The 13,499-nt window shown below is 40.5% G+C and overlaps 1 pseudogene; it reads right to left on the minus strand.

The window, feature by feature from the left end:
* Nucleotides 1–12,545: 12,545 nt before the first annotated feature.
* On the minus strand, nt 12,546–12,794 carry LOC127186631 (cytochrome c oxidase subunit NDUFA4-like; annotated as a pseudogene).
* Between the last annotated feature and the right edge of the window lie 705 nt (nt 12,795–13,499).

Consider the following 13,499-nt stretch of genomic DNA (forward strand, 5'->3'; position numbering starts at 1 on the left):
GAATCGATGGCAATGGCAGGGCTGTCTTGAGGATGCTGAAAGAGTGGTCTTCTAGGGGCCATCCTGGAAGATCTTGGCTGTGGGCAGCTGAGCCCTTGGAGACTCTCAGTGCTACTGAAAGGAAGGCTTACTGTTGGAGAGTGACAAACATTTTCCCAGTGATCATGTTCTATGTATTACTTGGTCTCACACAGACCTATATACCCTGGATACTGTGGCTGAAACTGTGTAGATCACAGATGGAAAGGGAGAGCTCGAGAGAAAAGGAGCTACAAAGAGAGAGGGAGGACGAGTATCTGTAGATGATATTTGTATGTCTTTGTGAATGTTTTTGTATGTAGCCTATAGACCGGACCCATTTTCTCTAGGTAGAAATAGTTGTCTGTGCCATGGGTCTGGGCCCTAGAGAGAAAGTATGATAGTGCATGATGTAGTTATTTGGAGCCTGAGACTTTTGCTAGTGAACTGGAATTATGACCCAGTGGCTAAGAAATTGTCTGCTCTTCCAGATGTCCTGAGTTCAAATTCCCGGCAAACACTCAATGGTTGCCAGTAATATATACTGGAATCTGATGACTTCCAGAAGGCAGGTGCACATGGAAATAGGGGTTTCACACATAAAATAAGAAAAAACTCTAGGAAAAAAGGAGATGTAGTAGAAGAGCTCAGGAGTGGGAATATGCCGGTGGCCTCCTGGTGGGACAAGTGAAAATTGCTCTTTCTGCCTCCTTTCTAGGTGCTCTTTGGTCCAATTGAATCTCCTGAGAGAGCTACAAGTTGTATCTTTGCTGAGCCCTGGCCTCAGGTAAGTATGTGGGTGTCTTGGGAGGACACAGAAAGAAAGATCCATGTCTGAGAACCACTTGGGGACTCTGGAGGAAGGAAAGATAGTAACGTGTTCTGAGCAGTGTCCAGTGGGTAGAGTGGTCTGGGGTTGTGGGAGGGGTGGAGGCCTGAGCAGAGAGGAGAGATGTGACAAACCTTATGAGAGCTCGGAAATGGTTGCCTGGTTGCCTTGTTGTCTTGCGCTGCCTTGTAGGTGCTTAGGGTTAGAGGCTTATGCTAGGGCCTCTTAGGCAAGTGAATAGATTGGGATGGAACACTTTCTCTTTAGACATGTCCTTATTCTCACATCTCTAGCATGGTTGATCTGCCTCTGCAGCAGGATGGGAGATGTCTGCGGCATTCATGGGGTGTCTGCTGATGTTGATACTCCCTTCATAGTTCAGATGGCAGTGTATAGGAAAGAACATGCCTGGGTCCACAGGCATGAAGTCCTTGGAAACTAAAGCCCTCACCAGTGCACACAAGGCAGCCTGCCCTTTGCCCAACATCTATCCAGATGAGAAGCCAGTGTTGTGCTCAGTGGCCCCTGAGCTAGGTGACCCTCTTCCTCATGGCATCTGCCAAAGTTCCCCTGTGCCCTTAACTGAAAATCTTGTTGTCCCCAGGGTCCCAGGTGTCAGCACACCCAGGAGAAACCTGACAGCTATAGTGGGTCACCAGAGTGGGCGACGTTACGCACAGAGCTGCTAGGTCTACCAGGGGGCATGGCTAGACTCTTGGTGTGTTTCTAAGGCTCCTCCCCTATGGTCTAGATAGGCCCGAGTGTTTCTGTTGAGTTCCCTGAGGGTAGCCTACAGGAACAGGTCCTCTCAATCATTCTCCAGCCCACAAGCCCTTCAGGCGCTGCCATGTGCCCTAAGAGGTGTGTGTGTCAGGGAGGTGCAGTGTATCCCAGGAGTCTTCTTGACATGTGCCTGCCTCCTCCCTCGCATCTCCCCTCTGCACCCCTGCATCCTACCTCATCCTATCATATACTCACCTTTCAAAACCCCCATGGTCCCTCCATTATACAAGCAGGCACCCACGCTCATATCCTTTTCCTATCGGGAAATCCTGCAGCCTGCCCAGAGAAGCATCTCAGGTCTGTCCAGCACTAAAGGCTTGATGGCCATGCTAGAGTCTTGTAACAGTCTGTTGCTCTTTTTGCTTCTGGAAAGGGTGAAGGAGTGTGCCCATCACCCTCTGTTCCTTCCATCTCCAGTGCACTGCTCCCATCAAGATGAATTATTTTAAGGATCTCTGCTGCAGTTCCCCTGCATGTCTGCAGGTGGCAACATGGGTCTTGATAGGGAGGTGCTCTTGTCTTGGATGGACAGAGAGGATGCAGTTCTCCTGGGCCTTTCTTGGGTCAGGAAACCTATGGGAAGAAGCAGGGTCCTGTTGATCCTTGGCCAGTACCGAATGCCACAGTGCTTGGTTAGCAGGACTGTGCAAGCACAGCCTCCAAGTCCTTCCTAGATGGCCATGTTGGCCAGGATGACTGGACCTCTCTACACAGGACATGAAGCAGGGGCTGCATCTGGAAAACTGCTCCTGTCAGCCTGCACTTGTTTGTGCACAAGGCCACGCTTGTACCCCCATAGTTATGGTAGTGGAGTCTCCTCTACAACCAGAGCTGGCTTAGCTCAATTCTAGGATACACACACACACACACACACACACACACACACACACACACACACACACACACACACACACACACACACACATTCCCACAAAGGCTACTCTGTTTCTGTGGGAAATGATTAGAATTTCAGAGACAGAGAGCCTTCCTGGCCAAATGTCCATTTTATTTACTGAACCCCTACCCTGCCCTCCTCAACATGTCTTAGTACCCTCCTATTCATCCCCCCTCTCTCTCCATCAATCTATCTATCTTGGAGCTGTGCTACAGCTGGAGCTGGGGGACTCTGATCTGTCCAGAAATGAGTGATATCCCAGAACCCTTCAAGGGCATGGAAACAATATCAAGCTGATATGCAACCTTGTTGTGTGTACCTAGTGGGCCAGGACCCAAGGCAGTGTTGTGATTTGTGGTGAATCTTAACAGAAGAAGCCAGAAGAACTTTGTGGACTGAAGAATGCCCTATAGATTCCAGGCAGTCAGCTTACCATCCAGGCCAGGGACACTATGAAGCCTCTTTACCTCGATGCCCAGCATCCATACAGGCAACATGTTGGTGGCTTCTGCAGACTGGCTAGCTCACCTGGCCTACTAGGGATAAGAGGTTCAGGGCATGACAAGGCCCCTATCCTGTCCTTCCCTGCCCTGTCCAGGGATCTCATGTAGAAAAATAGAGAAGGCACTGGTGCCAGTATCTAGGATCTTATAAGCCTGGGAGGTGTGTGTGTGTGTGTGTGTGTGTGTGTGTGTGTGTGTGTGTGTGTGTGTGTGTGTGTTGATTCTCTGTGTGTCTCCTGGAAGGGAATCAAGGATGTGAGAGGCCAAAGGCTAGTTCATAGAGGACCAGTGTGTAGCAATTATTATAGTGTTTAGGTCAGAGGTGAACATCAGAAGGATAGGATGGCATGTAGAGAAAGCACTTTACAGCTTCATCCCTTTTGGCCCAAGTACAAGGTCTGCAATTTTTCAGCCTGGCTGGGTTGAGCTCGTGAAGGTCCATGAGACTTGTTGCTTTGGACCATGTGAATATCAACCACATGGAGGTGGAAGGACCCTTCTTTGTGGTCGCCTGCCAGCCTGGCACCTCTGAGGACTCAGAGTAGCCCCAATCCTGATGGAACTTCCTTTGGAGCATCAAGTGCATGCTCTGAGTAGGCTTCCAAGAGTGAGAATTGGAAAACAATGGCAATGGCAGGGCTGTGTCGAGGATGATGGGAGAGTGGTCTTCATCTATGGGCCATCCTGGATGATCTTGGCTATGGGCAGCTGGGCCACTGGAGGCACTTAGTGCTACTAGAAGGAAAGTTTTCTGTTGGAGAGTGAAAATCTTTTGCCCAGTGATCATATTCTGTATTTCACTTGGTCTCCTGGGTACTTCAGATGAAATTGTGTAAATCACAGATGGAGAGAAAGAGGTGAAGTGAGAAGGAGCTAGAAATAGATAGATAGACAAACCGAGATAGAAATTGATACAGGTGGAGAGAGAGGAAGAGAGAGACAGGGAGTGACAGAGAGACGGAGAACGAGTGTCTGTAGGTGGTCTTTGTATGTGTTTGTGGATGTTTTTGTAAGGAGAAATAATTGTCTGTGCTATGGGTCTGTGTGCTAGAGAGAAAGGATGATAGTGTCTGGTGTAGTTTTTTGTGAGGAGTCTGAGACTTTTGTTAGTATTGGACTGAGGGATGGTTCAGTGGCTAAGAGCACTGTCTGCTCTTTCAGAGGTCTTCAGTTCAATTCCCAGGAAACACTTGCTGGCAGATTGTCCTCTACCTTGGAATCTGATGTCCCCTTCCAACAGGCTGGTGCACACGTAGATAGGGCATTAACAAATAAAATGAGGAAAATCTTTTGAAAAAAAAAGAAGTGGCAGAAGAGGTCAGGAGTGGGAATGTGCTGGGGGGATCCTGATAGGACAAGTGAAATTTGCTCCTTCTGCCTCCTTTCTAGTTTCCCTTTGGTCCACTTGAATCTCCTGGGAGAACTGCAAACTGTGTCTGTGCTGAGCGCTGGCCAAGGGGGTATGTGAGTGTCTTGAGAGGATGCAGAAAGAAGGATCTATGTCTGCAAACCACTTGGGGACTCTGAAGGAAGGAAGGAAAGAGTGTGATGTGTCCTGAATGGTGCCCAGTGGGTAGGGTGGAGTGTAGGTAGGGATGGGGCTTAGGCCTGGGAAGAACAGAGAGATTGTGACTGACTTCCTGAGAGCTCAGAATGGTTTCCGGGTTACCTGGTGCTGCCTAGTAGGTGGTTAAAGTTTGGCCATCCAAGCCTGGGCCTTCGAGGCAAGTAGGCATACTGGGACGGACCAGTTTTTCTTTTGACATGTCCTTGTTCTCACATCAAGGGTGTGTTTGACCTGTGTGCGCAGCAATGTTGTATATGTCTGCTGCCCCTAGGAAGGAGCAAAGGCTCTGCTGTGGTTGGTCTTCCCTCCGGAATCCAGATCTCGGGATACCCAAAGGCTCAGGTCTGGGTCCACAGGCATGAAGCCCTAGGAAACTGTTGCCCTCAGCAGCGAGCACACAACTGCCCGCACCTTGCCCAGCATCCTCTCTGGAGCCTCCTCTTTCTTCCTTCCTTCCTTTCATTCATTTTAAAAGAAGATTAATTTATAATTATTTTACATGTACAGGTGCTTTGCTTGTGTACCTATCAGTGCATAGTATGTGTACAATCTGAGGAGGCCAGAAATGAGCATCTGATCTTGTGGCACTAGGGTTATAAATGGTTGTGAGCTACCATATGGGTAGTGATACTCAAACCAGGCACTTCTAGGAGAATAGTCAGCACTGCACATCTGTGTACACCTGTTCTCCAGACGATGCTACAGCATACTCCCAGTTCTGCTGTACACTTCCTATAATCCCATCTCTTGCTGACCTTGAGTAATAGCAGGAATGGGAAAATTGAAGGGCTTTGCAAATCTTGACAGTAGTCTCATATTGTTGATTGGGTAGGTATTGTTTTCACAAAGGACTGAATGAATATACTATTCAATATTATACTATTAGCTGAATCATTAACAGTAGAAAAGTTAAAAGGTTCCGAATTCAATAATAACATTAATTTTATTACATTTAAAATGGCATACCATTAGTAGTTGTTTGATACTTTTTCTAGCTCAGTTTATAGCACCTAGGAGACCTAAAGTATTTTTTAGGTAGTGGTAGGTTTGTTAGTCACTGTATTTATAGAGGGCTGAGGTGCATTTGTAAATACATCAGTAATGGTAAGGTATGCTAACTTTTCTATTACCTTTTTTCCCTCTTGTTTTTAACAGGTTTTCTCTCTGTAGCCCTGGCCATCCAGCCCTTGGTTTGTAGATCAAACTTTCCTTTAACAGACAGAATTCCATCAGTCACTGCCTTCCAGAGTGTTTGAATTATAGGCGTGCACCACCATGCTCAGCTCCATTAACTTTTGATACAGTACTGCTCTTACAATATAAAAGCTAAATTTGGGGTTTTTTTTTTGGGGGGGGAGCTATAGATATTTACTTAAGATGGCAGAAAGTTTGCAAATCCTCAGGAAATTGTGTTAATATCTTAATTTGTGGAATTTTGGCACTTGTCTCACAATTTCATGTAATGAAAATTAAAACGATTTTTTTATTTACATTTAAAAAACAAGCTTTTTAAAAGACCACATGCTTTTTTAGCTATTAGCAGTTGAATTTTTACTATTTTAAAAGTATGCTAAGTAATTTCTTACTACGGTATCACACTTATTATTATTATTATTATTATTATTACTATTAATTTTGGTTTTTCAAGACAGGGTTTCTCATGTGGTTGCTGGGAATTGAACTCTGGGATTTTTCTGGGCGGTAGTCTTAGTGTTTTTTTTCTTTCCAGAAAAGTCAGTTTCATCTGCATTGGGATAAAAGAAAACAACTCCCTCTTGTTTCACAGAGGGGGTTCACTCTTTCTTCCCTCTATCTGTGTTGCAGCACCCCCCAAGGATTTTCTTCTTTCTCATAAGCTTTTCTGTGGTCAGCTTAGCTTGGGTGCTTATTGTTAGACTAGCTCTATAGGACACTGTGTGTAAATTAAAGCCCAGTGTTTGGTCTCCTTGCTGTTTTTACTTTGAATAAACACACTCAGCACTCTGGTCCTCTTCTAAGTCTCGGACTGCATTCTCCTTGCTGGAAATGATGCAGGGGCACCCCTGCAAGGAGAGAAGCAGACTCCTGGGCATTTTTTTATCTGAAGGCTTAGTGCCTGCTGCCCTGCACTTTCTCAAACCAGGAGATTAGACCTAGCTCAGGAGAGTGTGTGAGGACACAGATATGAACAGTACCCTTCCTGCAGAGGAGGGTGGGGACCTCAGTTCAATTCCTCTGCACCCTGAGTGACAAACCAGTTAATGTAACAAACCCAGGCTTCCCTGGTATCTGAACCCAGGGAACATTGAAAGAGAAGCCAGTGCTCTTAACCTCTCAGCCATCTCTCCAGCCCTCTAGTGTGTACTCTTAATGCCACAAAAAAAGATCACTTGGTAACATTTTTCTTAAAACTTTTAAAATAAGATAGGAATTTGTATGTCTACTTTTTCCTAGAAAAGTAATATTTTAGACTTTTTAAATAGTGATCTAAACAATGATCTTATTTTATAATAATTATTAGGTCATGAAGGGTGGTTCCGTTTTGGCCAAAGCGGGAATCAGAAGTGTTTTGGACTCTTCTGTTGAACTTAATAAAAAAGGTGAGGTTCACATGTGTTGAACTTTTTTATAGTATACGCTCTTTTATATTTGTAAACATTGTTTTTGAATGCTTTGATTATTTATTCTATTACAAAGTTAAATTCATTCATTTTTTATTTTTTTATTTTTCAAGACAAGGTTCCTCTGTGTAGTTTTGGCTTTCCTGGACTCAACTTGTAGGCCAGGCTGGCCTCAAACTCGTAGGCCTCTGCCTCCTGAATGCTGGGATTAAAGGCGTGCATCACCACACTCAGCCAATATTTGTAATTTATATTGCAATGAATTTCAATAATCTTTCTTGTAAGGCAAAATTTATGTACAGGGACATCCACTTGCTGAAAGCAAGGATTCAGGAAAATTTTAGAGAATCCTTTAAAATATCTGAATCTTTAGAAGCCAGGTATTTCATCATGTGACACACATATATATACACATACATTTCACTTTATTTATTGGTCTTTAGTGTTATGATTCTGCTTCCGTCCACCTACATAAGATGTCATTGCTTACTTGCCATGGGGATGTGTCCCTGCCTAGGGTCATATAAAAGGACAAAGGGTCCACGTGACACCCCACTTACTTTTCTACTCTCTCGCTCTCTTCCTCTGTCTCTGTCTCTATACTCTTCTTTCTACTCTTCCTGTCACTTTCACTCTTCCCCATGCTCATTTAATAAACTCCTCTACAAGATAATATCTGCTGCCTGGTACATTATTACCTTATTATTGTCCTATATCTTATATATTAATAATAAAATTTAGTACTTCAATTATTTTCCTGTAGAACTTGTAGTGCCCAGAATCAGATTTGGCTTTTAGCTATTTGTTTGAAGGTTTTTTTTATTGTTTATTCTCTGCATTGATTTCTGTTTTATACATAATTTATATATATTCTATTTTATATTTGTAGATCCATGTTGGTTTTCCTTTTTGTTCATAGTGTTGGCCTAGGATATCTGTAGTTTATTGGTACAGTGCTTTTCTTGCATGCCCAATGTCAATGAAAACATTAGCACTATAGAAGAAAAGAAAAAGTAATCTTTGGTTGAGTAGCTGATTTTTCCTTTTATGTGTGAATAACTCTAGACCTCTTCTATTTTAATTATTTTATATCCCATGTTTTGATAGTTGTTTCACGTATCCTAATTTCCATTTTTCTGAGTGAGATTATTTCAGGTGTGTAATTTTATTTCTATTTTATAGTTATGCTACCCTTTTTTTTTAATTTCTTTCTTTTTTGTGATTTTTTTGTTTTTTGTTTTGTCTTTTTTAATTTTTTAAAAATTTTTTATTATTAATTTATTCTTGTTACATCTCAATGGTTATCCCATCCCTTTTGTCCTCCCATTCTTCCCTCCTTCCCCTTTTTCAATTATTCCCCTCCCCTATGACTGTTCCTGAGGGGGATTACCCCCCCCCTGTAAATGCTCAGAGGGTATCAAGTCTCTTCTCTGTAACCTGCTGTCCTTCCTCTGAGTACCACCAGGTCTCCCCCTCCAGGAGACGTGGTCAAATGTGAGGCACCAGAGTATGTGAGAAAGTCATATCCCACTCTCCACTCAAGTGTGGAGACTGTTCTCACCATTGGCTAGATCTGGGTAGGTGTTTAATGTTTACTGTCTGTATTGTCCTTGGCTGGTGCCTTAGTTTGAGCAGGACCCCTGGGTTTTGTCTTTTTGAGACAGGGTTTCTCTGTGTTACCTGGGCTGTCCTGGAACTCACTCTTTAGCACATGCTGGCCTTGAATTCACAGAGATTCACCTGTCTCAGCCTCAGAAGTGCTGGGATTAAAGCCACCACTGACTGGCTTCTCTTTATTTGTTTTAATCTATTATGTTCTGAAAAGAAACAATCTATTATCAGTCTTGAATCTGCTATTTTGTGACATAATATACGTTGATAAATGTTCCTTCCATTCTTTGGGAAGTATCTTGTGCTGGTTTGGGACAAAATGTTTGTCTTTTACATTCTCCTGAATTTATTCTTCTACTTACCATAAAAGTTGGGTATTGACAATTCTAATCAGGTCTCCAGTTTGATACATGTTTAGTCTTTTTCTGCAATAACACGGAACTTAAAGCATTTTACTGTGTTGAAACTCAGAGTAAAATATGGGGTAACCAGATCTTGAAAGATTATCATATTTTTTTTTAAATTCACCTTATGATTGTTTTTTTCTTTTCTCAAATTTTAAAATATATAATTATCCTGTTTCCTGTGTTACTGATGAGCACTGATCTTGCTTATGTCGTTGGATTTCATGGTGATGTTTATTTTTATGTATGTTATTCAAGACAGGGTTTCTCTGTGTCACCCTGCCTGTCCTAGAACTCACTCTGTATACCAGGCTGCCCTTAAACTCAGAGATTTGCCTTGAAGGGCTGGAATCAAAGACATATGGTCACTACCACCTGGCTCGATCTTTTTTCTCAAAAGATATGAAAATTTTGTGGAATATCCATATAAAACTCTCCATCTTCATTTCCCTGGAATTAAATTGTATATCTTTTTCCCCCTCTTGGTGGTGATTTATAAGATGTATCTTTTCGTCTGACTTTATGAATTAAAATTATGTATATTGATGTCTAGTTGCAAAATATGCTTCGTTCAGACTTTAATTTGAATATATATTGAATGTATTCAGTTATATTTTTATCTATTCAATATTTAAAATTACTTTTTAAAATTTTTTGTGCTTACTGGTAAATGCAGCTTGCTTATACTTATTTTTCCTGGTTAATTTCAAATCTTGGTTTATATATATTTATATCTCTTAAGAGTACATGATACTAATACTTTTCAAATAGGTCTGTCTGTTTGTTCATTTGAGAAATATATGTTTCTATAATGTTATCTTTATTGAAAATTGAGTGTTAAAATGGAATGAAGAAAACACTAGTCTTTGTTAACTGAGTCAAGAAAAGCTATACTTTAACTAATGGGTATAGAATAAAATGTCAAGAGATGGCCCAGTTTTATGTAGGTATATGTCTTCTTGAGCTTTTTCTTATATTACTTTCTCCATGCTCAGTGTTGTTTTTAATTTTAAAATTTCTATTAAGACTCCACCTCAGCTTGCTTTGGTACCTCACTTCTTACATTTTTTTAAAAGATTTTCAAGACAGGGTTTCTGTGTGAGGCCCTGGATGCTATCCTAGTCTTGTTTTGTAGACTAGGCTGGCCTTGAACTCACCTGCCTCTGATTCGCAAGTGCTGGGATTAAAGGCAAGCACCACCATGCCTGACACTACTTATATTCTTTCTTAAGTAATTGGTCTCAATAGTCGTGTTTGTAATTCCCATAATGTTTTCACATAGTCATTTCCATGACTTATCTTACTCTTCCATCTTAAGCCACTTTTAATCTCATGGCCTAAAAAATATTGTTACAGCTTAGGAAGCCCCCTATAGTTTAATCTCTTTGGTTAAAACACTTTGGTGTGCTTTGCTATCCTCAAATTGGTTAAATTGCTACAAAATTATTTTTCCATTGGATTTAGGATTTTCTTGTTTGTGTTATCTTTATTGTATAAACATTAACAATTTATATCTAAAAGAAAGTGTGAAACAACCACAGTACCTTCATTAAAAATATAAAGCATCAAGGGTTGGTAGAGGAGTCAGTTGAGGCAGTGGCATGGTGGGGGGCAGAGAGTGAGTGAGTGCAGACGTGCAGGGTAAGTCTGAGGCAGCGTCATGGCAGATTTAAGCAGGACACGCACACAGCAGATGGAATTGGGGGTAGATATGGTCAGCAGTGTAGGTGGTGGGGCTAGACATTGGCTCTTAGAACTGCTATGTCTCGGTGGTGAAGGGCCAGGGCTGTGGATACCATTGCTGTGGAGCCCCTTTTCTATTTAAATGCAAAAGATATTTCCCTCTATATTCATCTGTTTTCTCCCCATTATTATTTCTAATTTCTCTTAACAGTGGATTTTAAAAGAGAAGGCATACAAACCTTTAAAAGAAGTTTACTTTTTTAAAAAGCTTTTTAGTTTTAAAACATTAGATCTTAAATTTAGAAAATGTTTAGTGATATAACCAAAGCCTAACTTGTATTCATTAAGATAAATGAGGTTTCAACAAAAAATTACCTCTGTGTGAAAACATGAAAATTAAAACAATACATAGGTCTTCAAAAATCTAATCATTCATATGTGATTTTATAACATAAAGAGTTTGGGTTATAGTATATAATTGCATAGTATTGTCTGTTTTAAAACATACATTTTGGAGAGTAACTTCTTATCATTCACTCACAGGGTTGGTTAGTGGATCTCATTAACAAATTTGGCACACTAAATGGTGTCCAGATTTTGCACGACTGTTCCAGCAGTGGATCATCATTAAGTGTTCAAAGAATTTCAGCTCTTATTAAGTAAGTTATATTTTAAATTATGTTCAGTACAATATGCAAATTGCTCATATTTACTTGGAAATTATTGAATCTTAGCCTTTAAATGTCGTTTCTTCTTAATTTATTATGATTTGCTTCTTAATACTGAAACAAATTTGAGAATTTTACTCTAGAAGAAAAACTTTGATATTAAGGTATTCTACTGTTTCCTATATCCAGGCAATTTGGATTGTGCTATGAGTTTCTCACTCATATATTTAAAAAGTACACCATTCCTGTTATAGAAATAGTTCCACAATTATTACAATAATTAACTAATGAAGAACTGAGAGAAGAAATAAAGACTGAAGTGAAAAATAATGCCATTTCAGTGATTTTTAAATTTCTAAAAAGCTCAGCTTCAAGAATTCTGGGGAAAGATGAAACTTTTAAGAAATATAGGAAATTTTAGATTAGAAATGAAACTCAGGTGAGATATTTTCTGCCAGTTGATTTTTTTTTGGTCTACTTTGTTAGTGTATATAGAACATGGGTTTTGTATGATGGGCAAGCATTTTATGAGATATATGTCCATCCTTTAATGTTTTTTTTTTCTTTATTTGTGTTTACTTAGTTTTTTTATTTCCTTCTTTTGGGATGTGGGACAGAGTCTAAGCTAGCTAAGAACCCACTGTGTGAAGAAAAGATGATAATTTTTGTTGTTTTTTAAAGTTTATTTGTATTCATTTCATTTATGTATTTAACTTTCAGATTTATTTGTGTTGAGCCATTTCTGCATCTCTGGGGTGAAGCCGACTTGTTATTGTTGGTTGACTTTTTTAAAACTTGGGTTTCTAAGTTTGAAAGAGTTACTATTTTTTTCAAGTTTAGAGATGTATTCACCAGTGTAATAAACTACAATAAATCAACATGATTTCATGCATTCAGAAAAGTATTCCCTGGTTAAATGGAAAATTGTGCAGATGCCTACTGAAAGACCTTCATTAGAAACAGCTTTATGGTGAGCATCATGGTTTAGAAGTCAGGTCCCTCTTTCTTCAGTTTGCTGTAGTCAACATTGACTCAGAAGAACTTATATTGGTCATTGGGGCACAGTTTGTCCCAAGGCTCTGGGTTCTTCTTCCTGTCCCAGCTGACCTCTGGATTGAACAATGCCAAGTGCATTCCATAGAGCACTGCTCAAGTACTTCCTGCTCCAGTGAATACGAAAAGAGGGATCGAGCTGGGATGCTTCTTGGCTTGCATGAGGATATGGCGGAGCATGTTTGTGCTAGATGTCTACCTCCTCAGAGACAGGACAACAAGAGCAGGAAACAAACTGTAGTTACTATTTTTATAGATTATTTTTTTTCTTAATTTTATTGGTATTTTGTTGTTTCCATATTAATTTGTGAGTTGTTTAAAATAAATATGTAAATCGTTTCAGTTGTTTCATGCTGAGTTGGAGAACATGTTTTATTTTGATATTTGTTTGGTTTTTTAGCCTGTTTTTCTGTCTTTCTTTCTTTTTAAATATCTGAATATAGTATTCTGCCACCTGAATTTCATTTTTCTCTATCTGCCCATGCTTGGCTACTAACTGTAAATATGGAGGTCTTCCATGAAAGGGTTCTGGCCTGCCATTCCCAGTCTCCTTGACTTGTTTTTTTTTTTGTGTGTGTGTGTGTAACTATATTCAATTAGGGGGACATGGAGAGATGACTCTGTGGTTAAGGGCACTGTTTACTCTTCTAGAAATCCTGAGTTCAGTTCCCTGCAACCACATGGTGGCTTGCAACTACCTATAATGTGACCTAATGACCTTTTCTGGCCTGCAGATAGAGTACTCATATGTGAAGGATGGAGATACACCAAAAATCCCTTGGAGAGGGCACTGTATAGAAAAACTTCAAACAAATAAGCAATGGGTCATCCCTGCAGTGAAGATTAACATTCTGACTTGGTAAAGCTTTAATGGTTACATGGTTT

The sequence above is a fragment of the Acomys russatus genome, unplaced genomic scaffold, assembly GCF_903995435.1.
Source record: "Acomys russatus unplaced genomic scaffold, mAcoRus1.1, whole genome shotgun sequence".
NCBI classification, from domain to species: Eukaryota; Metazoa; Chordata; class Mammalia; order Rodentia; family Muridae; genus Acomys; species Acomys russatus.